Raw genomic sequence first — 12,543 nt, 5'->3', positions numbered from 1 at the left:
CCTGGGGTCGAGTGGTTAATATTAGAAAGAAAATAAATTATTTTAAAAATAAAGTTGAATTCGCCACGGCGAGGAGAGGGTGCAACGTAATCTGCCATCGCGGCCGAGAAGAAGCCCTGGGCCACGGTGCATATTTGGCAGTACCAGGGGCAGGTCGCCAACTTTTGCACTCATAATGCACGTCGACGTTATTAATACATTTTTCTCTATTGTTTTTCTTTTACTATCAGGTCCGGATTTTCGGAGCCAAAGGAGATTTTTCTTGTAGCAGACAAGTCAATCAATCTCATGAGTCATACCGTGATTGATTCCTAATAAGCGCTCGAAGCGTTTTATTGAACCCAAAATCGAATAGAGAAGGGGAACAGCATCCCCTAATCTTGCTCCTCTTTCTCTCTCGTTCTCTGCCAGGGAGCCGTAAATTAAACGTCGCTGAATTGCCGGTCAAAATTCCTTCACATTAATCACGGACTTTGCTCCGCCTCCGTCCTTCGCTCGAAGGGAACCACCACGCCTGGCGTCAACAGTCGTTTTACGCCTGGAAGACCACAAACGAGCTCCGCGTGTGGAAAACAAACTCCTTTCCGCTTATTTTGCAATGTTTGGCTGAATGCATTTCCCCCATCCTCTGGGCGGCGGCGTTGGAGGAAAAGTCGTAAAAATTGGAAAATCTTAAGCGCACGGGGCGGTCACTGAGTCGGACGTCTGGAACCGCGTGTTCCGTGCGAGCTCAGCCGAAGTAATTATAAAATGATTTTCATTGCCATTTGCCATTTGAGTTATAGTCTCTGCTTTCGGGGTGGGGGCGTTTCGTGCCGTGAGTTTTCCTTCCTGCCATCGAACGACAATCCATTACACTACTGGCCTTGCCCCCGGCCCCCGGCCCCGGGCGTGGACGTTGGTGGCCTCGTGGCATGGAAATGAATAAATAAATAAATAAATATTTCACGAAAAGCGGAACGTGTACTTGAACTTCCGAGTGAATGGTGGTGGGAATGAATGGTGACGGCGCAAGGCGAGTAGATTCCTATCGCCAGGAACTACGGACACGAAGCACATCGAATCCGGTCAAATATGAAGTCGACAAAGCCTTCCGTGCCGTGCCCATATTGAGAAATTGATCATCAGAATCCAAACTGGAGCACGGCTATTGAATTATGTTTTGCGGATGACGCAGATACTGTAGTCCGGTGGCCAGCTTCCAATGCGATTGTTTTGCTGGCGCTATTGATGAGCTCCATTAATATAATAATATTCCGTGTGTTTCGTGTGTTGTCAGGAAACACGATCCCGGTGGTTGCTCCGGGTGCGTGCTTGGGGCCCACATTGTTCCGGGGCCTCATTTGTTTATCTCTGGCCACCGGTCGGAGTGGCCCCTAGCGGAGTGCATAAATTCCAAACCAACCAACCAACCACTCGCCGAGTTGAGAGAGTTCGGCTTCATTAGGTTTTGTTTATATTTTTATCCGTTTTGCATAGTTTTAATACTTTCAGTTTTTGATCAAATAAACACACCAACAGGTGGCTAGCAAGCGTTCAACACGTCGTCCGCTGTTTCCTCAGCTTCCCTGGGACTGACTCAGCTGCCTTTCCTCGCGGGAGGACCACCGCACCAGCCGAGGTTGACATCATACGACCGCGGAGTGCTCCTCCTTCTCGAGTTCGATGAGATCGCAGGACGCAGGTGAACCTAACCGCAACCCCACCACCCGGTATTCGGTTGTACGCTGCATCAATCAGGTACCGAAATAGAGTTTTGTGCCGCCGCTGCCACTGGCTTGCCTTTCTTGGCAACGGTTTCGCTTCGGTGGGCTAAATGTCAGCCAATATTTGATCCGAGCAAGATGGAATCTTGTTCACCACGTAGTGCACGCGGCCACAGTTAGTAGCCCAGCAGCACATCCAGAAGCAACTGACGGACGAACGTACGGTGCGCTGTTGGCAAACCGGTATGTATCTCTTCAATAATTGACGGGAACGTCGACGAGACGAAAAAGGGCAAAAGCGTCATCGCTTGGCACGGACCTCCCCTCCCTGTATGTATCTGTATGTTGGCCACATGCTAACAGTGCAGAGCAGGAGCAGGAGCAACGTTCCGCGGAAAATAGACACATTAACTAGTAAATGAAAAATAATTTTTCACCAAACAACTCCACTACTACTACTACAGGCAAAGTAAGATGAGCTAGTAGACCGAGAGACAGAGAAGAGGGAGGGTGAGGTAGAGGGAATCGGCATACACGGATAACCGGTATTGCGCAATAAATTGCGGCGTGAATAAATGTTCTAAAAATACGCCGCACATTAATGACGCCCCTGGCCCGGGGGTTGTGTTTGTTGTGTTGGCCGGGGGCCCCACGGGGGTGCTCCCGTCCGAGAGACACGAGGCGGTGAAAGAAACGAAGAGAGAGAGAGAGAGAGAGAGAGAGAGAGAGAGAGAGAGAGAGAGAAGCAAAGGAGAGGAGAGGAGAAGTGAGGAGCAAAAGACGAAACATCAAGCGGCGCTGGCGATCACGCAGGATCCCCGGTCACGGTGGAACGCGTTGACAAAGGACCTACTGAGCTGGGCTAAATATAGGATCGCGAGGGGTCACAAAAATATTTCGACCCTCTCCGCACCACCACCACCAACAGGTATCTCTTCGCACGTTACGATTGACGATCCAACCTGTCGGCTGTTTCAAGGCTTCCCTGGCATGCCACTTGAGAGCAGCAGCAGCAGCAGCAGCAACAGTTGCGGCATGGAAAATGGTGGAGTGAAAAGATCACCACAACAATAAAGGCAACAACGTACGGGAAAAAGAAAATGGCCAAACACCAGCGCCGTGCTGGGAACGGATCGGTAGGATCGGTGCGCAAACATATGGACGCGATCTTACGCGACACTTGCGCTGCTGCACTTACGACATCACACTCTCGTTCTAGGCACTCATACATCCGGCAGCATTGCATAACGATCGTGCGAGCTGCTCCGGCTTCCAGGGCAGGCAAGTGGTGCGGTCGGTTAAAAAGGGGCTAAAGGGCGAATTGGGACCTCGGCCAACACAGCGCAACATGCCCGGGACATCGTCAGGACGCGGGTGGGAGGGACGTGAATCGATGCGGCGCAAAATCGTGGGAAACGATCTTTCAGCGATCGTTCAGCGACGGTGGCACCTGTTCACTATCCATTTGCTTCATCAAAGCAAACCTCGTAGAAATTATAAATCATCGCCAACTGCGTCTGGGCCCCGCTGGTCTAGTAGTGGTCTGGGTCTGTGATGGTCGCGACGGTGACGGTCGCATTCGCCGCCATACAGTCTTCGCCCCTCTCGCCGGTTGTTTCCTCCGTTTCGCGTTTAAGCGCGTTTTGTGGTTTATGACGAAAAGCAAAAGGCCCCGGGAGGGCGGTAGGGTCGCCAAGTCGTGCCACACGTGCCAAAAAACCATTTCGAAACCATTGCACGCCAGCTGCTTCGATACGATGGCTCAAGATGGCCATGGCCGGTTGCCATGGGGGATTATCCGTCCTCAGCGTCCATCACACAGGCGCAAGACGCACATATGCCTTCCTCAATCACAATCGGTAGCACTTGCACGCACACGTCTATTGATCTTTGATGATCGGTCCCTCTTTACATTCCTGTTATTTTGCATTTCCAGTATCTTTCCAGTCACATTCGCTCCATGGAGCAGTAATTGTTGGAAACTTTCCTCTTGCTCTCGCTCTCTCTCTCCTCTCTCAACCACTTATTGCACTATTGCCAGCACAGCCGCACCGAGAATTCGAGCGTCTTATCATTAGCATCAACAGCAAAACAACGAGGCACCGGAACCACAAAAACTCTCAGCTTTCTCTAAATTAATCACGAAACCAGTACGACCCAAAAGCACGAACGAAAACCCCAACGAGCAACCACCTTGAACGAAACGGTTAACCACTTTTTTCTGTGCCGCAGCGAACGGCGAACAGAATTTCGTTTTTTTGCGAGTTCCTGAAAAGAAGATTGGCAACAGATTTGGTGTATGTGGTACTTCCTAACGACTGACCTGTTTCGAAAGGTCGAGACAATCGGCAACGGATCGCAACCGTGCGAGTCCTTTTATAAATTTCCGATCCTCCGACGCCGACCGAGAGTGCGCCGACCGTTGATTCGAGGGCGCAGATTCGGGATCGCGGCACCGGCACCGACACCAATACAAGAGAAAAACCCCCGGGGGAAGGGCCACTCGCCACGGGGATCACTCGCGGGCCTAACTCGCGGACGCACACCAACGCGGTATGGAAATATTGCTCAGCGAGAAACAGGTGCACCGCTCGAGAAAGAGAGAAAGATCGGCGTTCGGCTCTAGCTCCACTCGATACGCCCTGCGCTTGTCGCAGTGTCACGCTAAAGACCTTCGATGACATCTCAATCTTGATGTGCGCCGCGTGAAAGTGCATTAGAAGCGTGCCTGTTTTGTAAAGAAAAGTGTTTCAATATGGAAAGTCACAGAATTGGCGTGCAGCGAAATGGTCAATCTGTTTTAAGGCATGAGCATAGTTATTAAAGAGATGATGAACAACATAAAGCAAACACGAAGAAAACTGAATTAGAGACATCTTTTCCCTGAAGCTAAAATAATTTCAGATGCAATCATACTGCCCCCGGGGGAAGGGATGATAGGTTCCTGAATTATTCGCTTTAAACCATTCAACCACCACATGCAGACAAGGCAAGGTACTTGGGAAGAGGAGGAGAGAAGAAGATCTGAACGCTCATTCGATCGTACTGGTGCGTGTGAAACCCCGTGTGCGAGACCGAACTCATTTTCCACGCGTTTTTGGCGCCAATCCAAGCGCGAACCAGTCCCGGATCCGGACCTGGTTCCCACCAAAAACACAACCGGAATAGCTGCAACCGAACAATAGATGCTGATGTATCTCTTTGTGGATGCCGAAAGCCCTTTCGCAGCTGCAACAGTTGCTACAGAGAGCAAATTCCTTGAATTTACGAAATGCTTACCGCGTACGATCTGACGATCGAACGAGGAAGACGAAACAACGATAATGATCGTTTAGGGCTTTTAGGAGTATGGTCCAACCAAGGGGGGTGGGGGGCGGCGGTGGCCAGGTTGCAACGAGAATGCGGTTATTTTTGCTGCATCGTACAAAACGGCAGAAGCGTGAAAAATGGCCGCCGGTCACCGCGGTCAGTATGCAAAATGCATCGCAGTTGTGCAAGCGGCGTGCAGGAGTTTTGCAATCAACGAATCGTAAAATTAAACCAAAGGTCAGCACCACATACACACTCGTGGAATGGTGGTTACAGGCGTGTTGATTGTTTATCGTTGAATAACTTGTAATTATTTTTACATTTTGCATTTGAGAGCGTTTTGTTTTTAATTTAAAAAAAAACGATCCTCGATGGAGACGCCTGGTCGTCCACGACGCGCGACCGATGTTCCTGCGCTTTCCCGGAGCGTACGGTGCGGCCACAACGGAATGTTTCATATCATGTGACATGTGAGCATCGGGCAGCGAATGGATTCGTTGGAGCGCAACGTTTTGACTACCAGCTGTCCGGCTTAAAACGACCAAAGAGGAAAACTGAAGCTCGAATCTTCAAACGACTCCCAACGCAAATCACGCCGCCCAGAAGGAGTCACTCCTTCCCCAAAATGCCCTGGATGGCAACGGTTGTTTGCTTTCCGGTACAACCGACGACTGCTGACGGTGATCCGGCGATTGACGTAAAGATTTTCCCTCGGAAAACTATGGAACGGTGGAGCAGGAAAAAAGTAAAAGTTTCCGCCCGAAGCTCGAGGGCGGTAAGAGCGAAGAAGATCGCGGATTGGACGAGTGACTCGTCTTTCGGCGTCATTTCTTTCAGCCGATACGGTTAGCCGGTACGTTAATTGTGTCCGTGTCCGTGCGCCCCATCCGCGTGCGAGCTGATGGACGCGGCCGAAGGTGTCAAACTACGTCAAGGCGTTTGCCGTTGTTGGCAACCGCGGCCAAAACCGATTGTAGCCCCGTTATTAAAAGGTACTTAGCAAAGGAGCGACGCAAACACCAGCGACCACCAGCTAGAGAGACTGACCCTGACCAGCACCACCAGCATCAGCGAGCGCGAGGAACCGATCCCGGATCCCGGAGTTTGTGCTGATTAGCAATCGATAGTTTGATTTATGGCCGCGTGGTTTGCTGTTTACTGCTGGAGAGCTTGACGTTTGGCGATCATCACGGGCGTGGCAGCGGAAGGAGGCGGGGTGCCAATTAAGAATGTTGAGCATCGATGATGGATCGCGTCATTGAATCATCGGAAGCATGCCAAAGAAAACTCACGCGCAAACACGTGTTGCTACAATATTGGAAGCTGACTTACGAGGCGTTAGTTTAGGACGTTTCTTTTTCTTATTTCGATTGGTTTACCTCAATTTATGACACTCCCGTTTACCTGTTTATAGAAGATTTAGTAAAAATACACGAATAAACCTGTGCCGGTGTGCGGCCATTGTGGTGTCAAAGGTTTCGCCGAAAGATAAATGATCCCTTTCTTCCCAGGCAAAGGCGCATATCGCACGAAGCGTCACACCAAAAAGGCAAGTGTGTTTGTGGTCCCAGGGTCCAACCGGATATCCACTTCAGCCGGCAGTAGGGCCCATCAAAGCCAACACCACTCATCGATCCTGCTGCAAAAAAGGGATCCTGTTCCCCAAAAATAGATAATAATAAAACTTTGCCAAAAGCAGATTGTCTTTGCACCGTTTTGTTCTTCTTCTTCTTTTCTTCTGTTGCCAAAAGATGGCAAGTTTTATGGCGGTGTACTAGAGAGAGAAGTTTTCGTCATGTTTTGCTGCCTTCATCTGCCTACCGTTTGCTAGTAAAATCGTAAGCGTTTGGGGCAATTTTTCATTCGTTCATTCCGCTTCCACTCCGATCGTACCCGCGTGACAGGCGATACAGGGTTGAAGTAGCAGCAAATAAAACACACGACGCGATCGGCGAAGCGGATCGTGGCCACAACACGCTTAGCACCGGTGCCGGTGCCGGTGGTATTGGTGCAAAAAGGCGGGAAGAAAATGCAGGGAAGCCAACTACTACGTCGCAAAAACCAAAACATTTCCTTTTCGAAGACTCGCCGAGGGAAAGAGGGCAGCAGAACGAAAAGTCGACCGAAAAAGTCGTGAGAAAAGTCCGGCTACCGGTGTGCCCGATGCTCGATGTCTTTTGTTAATTAATTTTCCGAAATAAAACAGTGGAGGGTGTGGAAAGTGTGTGTATGTGTGGGGAAAAGATTCAACAAACAGCATGTCCCGTGGTAGTGTGCCCCAAGACCAGCTCGAGACCGGGAGTCGTCGTCGTCAGTCGACGACTAAAGCGTGGACTACTCGCCTCGCCACCAGCAACTGTTCCTCCTTTCGGCCCTGGCCCTGGTTGCGTTTGTTGGTGAGAGTGGAGGCAAAAGATACGCGCTCGGCGCGCATCATCGTGGTGGTGCCGCTGTTGTCTATGTCTAGGTTCGTTAATTTCGCTTAATAGCTAGACATAAAAATAAAAACCCATATCCGCCATTGCCACCGCTTCGCCGATCCATTCCTCTTGGTCCCATTTCTGGTACGTTTTCTCCACCAGCATCCGATGCGATACTGGCCATGTAGATGTGTGTGTGTCCTTGCTCGTGTTGTAACCGGAATTATTGTAGCGGAGTTGATCATAAATCGTTTATGTCTTGTGCCAGCGTTTCATCCTCGAGGGGACACTTAAGCATCCCGGTTTCTAGGCGCAACTCCCGCCCACCCGGGTGAAATCAAAATAGAGAAAGCACCCAGCACTGCCGGCCAAGATTTTCATCCGGAAGTACTGGAATGGTTGTGCTTCCATTTTGGTATTATGTAAAAGTCGCTCTACATCAGCGCCCGGAGTGCGCGGGGGGTGAAGAGCGAGCGAGCAACGCATAGACACACTCCACAATTCAAGGTTGTCGACGGTGGAAAATGGTATCGCTAACCGGCCCGGTCGTGGGCCCCGGTGCGTTGGCGTCTTGCGTTTGCCGATTAGTTCAACCGCCCCGGGGGTTCAAGATCACTCCGCGGCCGCGGCCGCGCTGGCGTAGTCGTTGTCGCGTCGCGGTCACAAAACGCGTGCCAAACGCATGACGCGCCCGCTCTCGCCAGCGCTCGTGGTGGTGCTGCTGCGTCCAATGACTCCTTCGCTGGCGGTCGCGGAGGTGGGTTGGTGGTCACTCTTTCCATGGTGACTTCATCGCATCGCGCAGAGGTTTGACGCGCGATCCGCCGCGTTCCGGGCGATGTTTGCTAAAGTTCCGTTGCGCCATCCAGCCCCGCTTCGCCTTTTGGTCCTGCGACGGGTTTTTGCCAAAAATTTAGAAGCCAAAAGCCGATGATTGATACATCAGCTCCATGGGCTGAGCTGGGAAGAGGTAAGGTAAGGAGTTTTGGTCGAAGCTATTTATAGGCCACCGTTGCCGCAGGGTAATTGTCTGTCAAATCGTAGGTTAGTTGGCCTACGCTTGTCCACATACCACATTCGTCGCGGGAGTTCGATTGTCGATAATGTTCACGTTATGAGTTATGAAGGTTTGCAGAAAGTGAAGCAGATAAGAGAAGAAAGTTATGCTCATATTCTATCTTTCAAGAAGCGAATCGAACGCGATAGCGAACCTGTGTGCCGTCTAGCTGTGCGGCTAGCATCAAGCGGAAAAGCCATAAAAATAGGAATCTTTTACTTTCATCTCAGTCTTTTTGCACACTTTCGACCGACGCCGAACATTTCTTTTATTTTATTTTTTTGAAACATTCCCCTGATCTTCGGTGACCGCGTTGTGGTTTGCCGTTTCTCGAGCAAAAGGCGATGCTTTGCGAGGAGAAAGTTTTCCCCTTTGACATTGAACTTGAAGCCGCTTGCAGTGCCGAAGAGCCGGTGTCAAACGCCGTCGCGAGCTGCGAAACGGTAATGTGATCGCGTACGAGTTGAATGTCGCCCCTGATCATGATGAGCCTTACCACCGCCGCGAGCTGATTGGAAAAGCTGGCGTTGGTGTTTGTGTAGGTTCTGGTTTGAATTAACAATGCTCGTGTTTGGTAAGTATTGCATTTGGAATGCAGAATCGCGCGAAAAGTTAATCCCAAACAGATGGTAAGCTGCTTCAGAGGCTGTGGTGTAAAAGAAAGGTTGAAGTGTTGAGATTAAAACACTTATTAGTGTCATCTTCTGTATCGAAACTAACTCAACGACATCAAGCACTTCTCGAGGCATCGCTAGGAAGAATGATAGTGCCTCGTTAATAGCGAACAGTCCTAATGAAGTTGTTAACATCGAGAAAGCTGTCAGAATTAATTATCCACCCAATTCCACACACAGACACGTGCGTACACTATCTTTCTGTCCTCGCGCAATTTCATAATGTGCCGTAAAGGATCGCTTTGTCGGAAATTCTCGGAAATTTTTCGTGCGACCCAAACTGCAATCTTGTCTCGTTTTTTTTTTGTTAGGGGGTGAGGAACCACCAACCGTTAACGGAACCCCGTCGAGGATCGGGTTGAGGTACGTTTGGAGCTAATGTAATGAAGCATAATGGTGGTTGCTTGCTAGCGAGCTAGGGAGCGAGACGTCGTAAAAATATAACAGCAGTAGCAGCAACACCGAAAACCAATAACACCGCGCAGGGGACTATGGGGTTGATTGACGAGGGTGCCCGAGGGAATAGCCCAACCCAGGACCCCTTTCATTTTATTTGATGTTTTGGGATAAGGTGTGGCCATCATAGGGAGGAGGACAGACTGTGTGCAGCATGAATCCCGAATTTCAATCGTTCGCTATCGCTCGTTAACTCGTTTATTGTGGCGCTATTTTCGTTTCCTTCTCGGCAGGGACTCAGGGCTACGATCACTAGATAACGAATTCGTCAACGTCGACCTCAGTGCTGTCAAAACAAGGATTTCGTCCCCAATTCAAGGAGGTGGAGTGTGATTCTCGATCGTTTTCGAAACGATGAGATGATCTCTGGAATGCAGCAGCATCATGCAATGCTTGGAGCATAATGAGATCGCGTCCCGGGGAATGAAGCTAATCACTCGTCCGCGCGCCACCTGAGGTCTGAGTACACCGGCTACAGCAGCAGCAGCAGCAGCAGCAGCAGCAGCAGCAGCAGCAGCAGACAAGGAACAAAATTGAGCGAATGAAAAATGGAAAGTGTGCATGATGTGTGCTATTAATAAGAAATATTATTAACAAAACAGCGATCATCCTGGCCGGTGGCCGACGACTCGTAGTTGCACCTCGAAGTTCCCGTAAGGACGCTGCGCCGGGAGCCAACCCAAGGAGGGCGACACACGACGTCACCGTCGGTAGCGGCGTGGTAGCCAGCGGCCAGAAGCCAAAGGTTCTTTCGGGCGCCGTATTTTTAGCCACTGGGTGGCCATCGCACTAACAAGAACAATGTAAAATGTCGCTTTAATAATAGCGAGGCCTATAAGAGAATTAGCCAAATGCTTCGCGCACGGCAAAACGGCAAAAAGCAGCCGGTTTTTTGCGAAATCTTGTGCAAAGATCGGCGTGCCAGAGGTCGTGCAGTGTGTGCGCTGATGATTAGATCGGCGCAAGGGAAGGGAAGAGAGATTGGAAGCGATGCGCGATGCCACCGGTTATGTGTGCTAATGGTGGCGTCTAGCGCGGTGGCACACAAAGCGAATCAGAAAGATTATATAATGCGACGACTGCGAGCACCGGTTCAAGCCAGCGAGCGTGCTCCTTGGTCCTACTGCTGCTACAGCTTCCCATCTGTTCCTGGTGGTGTGTGGATTAGAAAGACAAGTTAACGGCGAAGGACGCACGTTCTCAGATCGAATTGTTATGTTTAAAAGTGATGTTGTATGCAACATATTAAACATAAAAAAAGAAAACAGAAACACCTCTCTGCATGACCTTTGACATCGAGAATAGAACCGTAACCATGCTTGGCGGGTTTCTTTCTGCTCGAGTCTTACCTGCGCGTCGCGCGCATTGCATTTCACATTAATTATAGCTGCTCGCTCGCACGCTCAAGAAAGTGTAGACAACACGGTTTCGGCAACTTTTTGTGCCAAAAAATGTTATATAAGCTGTACTCTCAGGGCAAGCGGGGAGGGTAATGGGTGCCAGATCCTCTGCATGCGTCGCCACCGGTCACACTTTCTCCGTAATTGTTGCAACTTACTCGCACGGGACGAGGGGGAGAGCGACAGAAGAAAAAAAAAATCGAAAACCAAAAGGGCATTAAAAACGGAACCAACCAGAGCCAGGCAGAGTTCAGCTGTCACGCTGATCCGCCGACGACGACGAGGGGACGTCCGACGATCGGTTGACTTAAATGCCACACGGAAGCCAGCGGCTGCAGCAAGAATGTGGTCACCAGGCCACGCCAATCCCTTTCCTCGCACCCCTGGCACCAGACAGACCCACAGCCCAGTGGCAAAACAGCTGTTTGTTTGTGGATCAACCGTTTGTCCATGCTGCTGTTGCTGCTGCTACTACCGCCCTGCCCCATGTTCTGCTTGCGTTTGTGGTTTTTGGCGGCCGTTCGGTTTGTTTGTTTTGTTTGCACAATTCGCATCACTGACCGCCACCGGCAGTAGCAACGACAGAGGTGGTACGGTGGTACGGTGGTTTAATGGAAAGCGGCAGAAACGGGAAATGGTCACACCGATTTTGCAGACCAAATATTAGCCAACTGATTGATTGGCTGCTAGCAAGCGAACGAGAGAGAGAGAGAGACTGAAGGAGAAGGTGTATTGCGGGCGCCACCGGCGTCACGTTCGTTACCGTTTCAATTGAATTTGAATTGCAGCGTGCAAGAAGCGTGGCACATGATGGATGATTAGAGCAACCGAATACACAACACGAACCCACAATCCGTCGCTCCACACGTGCTGATGATGATGGTGTGAACCATAAATCATTAGAAACACCCTTTAGGAGAAAGAAACACTCCACAGCGGCACATACTCCTGAACAGTGTGTCCAAGAGGGTTCCCAGAGAGTGGAAAGCAAACGAAACACAATCCGTCACAATGGCGCGCAATTCATGTCCACTCCAGCTTCGTCGCGCTGCAGTCGCCGCTTACGCAATGCGCACGTCTCGGCAGCGACGGTATAGTGTTGCAGCATAAACCGTCATCGTCATCGAAACGGTGCGCGCTTTACGGTGTGCGATGCATCGTTGCACCGAAAAGCCGGCGAATCTGCGAGATGCGCGAGGTGAAATTGCATCTCCAGATCGCCGCACGGTACGGTGCTGAGTCTTTTTGAACCGGTTTATGGTGATTGCGGGACTGCAAACTCCATCCATTATTGTTGTCGTTATGCTACTCGCGCCACTGGCGTTGGTCGCGCCGCTTCTTGATTGTCATTGTAGTCATCCAGCGAGCAGCAGACTAGCCCCGCATGACTAGTGCCCCTCCCGGTGGCCAACGTTTTGGAACGGTGTATGGTTGTGTGTGCATGGGAGTTCACTGGGGGTCCAACAGTGAACGCCGGTTTAGTACCGTCTGGGACGCGTTCCATGAGTGATCGTACAACGA

General features: G+C 50.6%; 1 protein-coding gene across 1 annotated transcript in view; it reads right to left on the bottom strand.

Moving 5' to 3' along the window:
• The window catches only part of LOC125956853 (calcium-transporting ATPase sarcoplasmic/endoplasmic reticulum type), a 25,033-nt gene extending 20,908 nt beyond the window's left edge, over nt 1-4,125 (bottom strand). The window contains exon 1 of the mRNA XM_049689087.1: nt 4,030-4,125. The gene's annotated coding sequence lies outside the window, so the exon portion shown is untranslated. The remainder of the gene's footprint in view (nt 1-4,029) is intronic.
• Between the last annotated feature and the right edge of the window lie 8,418 nt (nt 4,126-12,543).

This window comes from Anopheles darlingi, chromosome 3 (genome assembly GCF_943734745.1).
Source record: "Anopheles darlingi chromosome 3, idAnoDarlMG_H_01, whole genome shotgun sequence".
NCBI classification, from domain to species: domain Eukaryota; kingdom Metazoa; phylum Arthropoda; class Insecta; order Diptera; family Culicidae; genus Anopheles; species Anopheles darlingi.
Note: the sequence above shows the minus strand (reverse complement) of the source record. Positions and strands in the feature narration are given on the sequence as shown.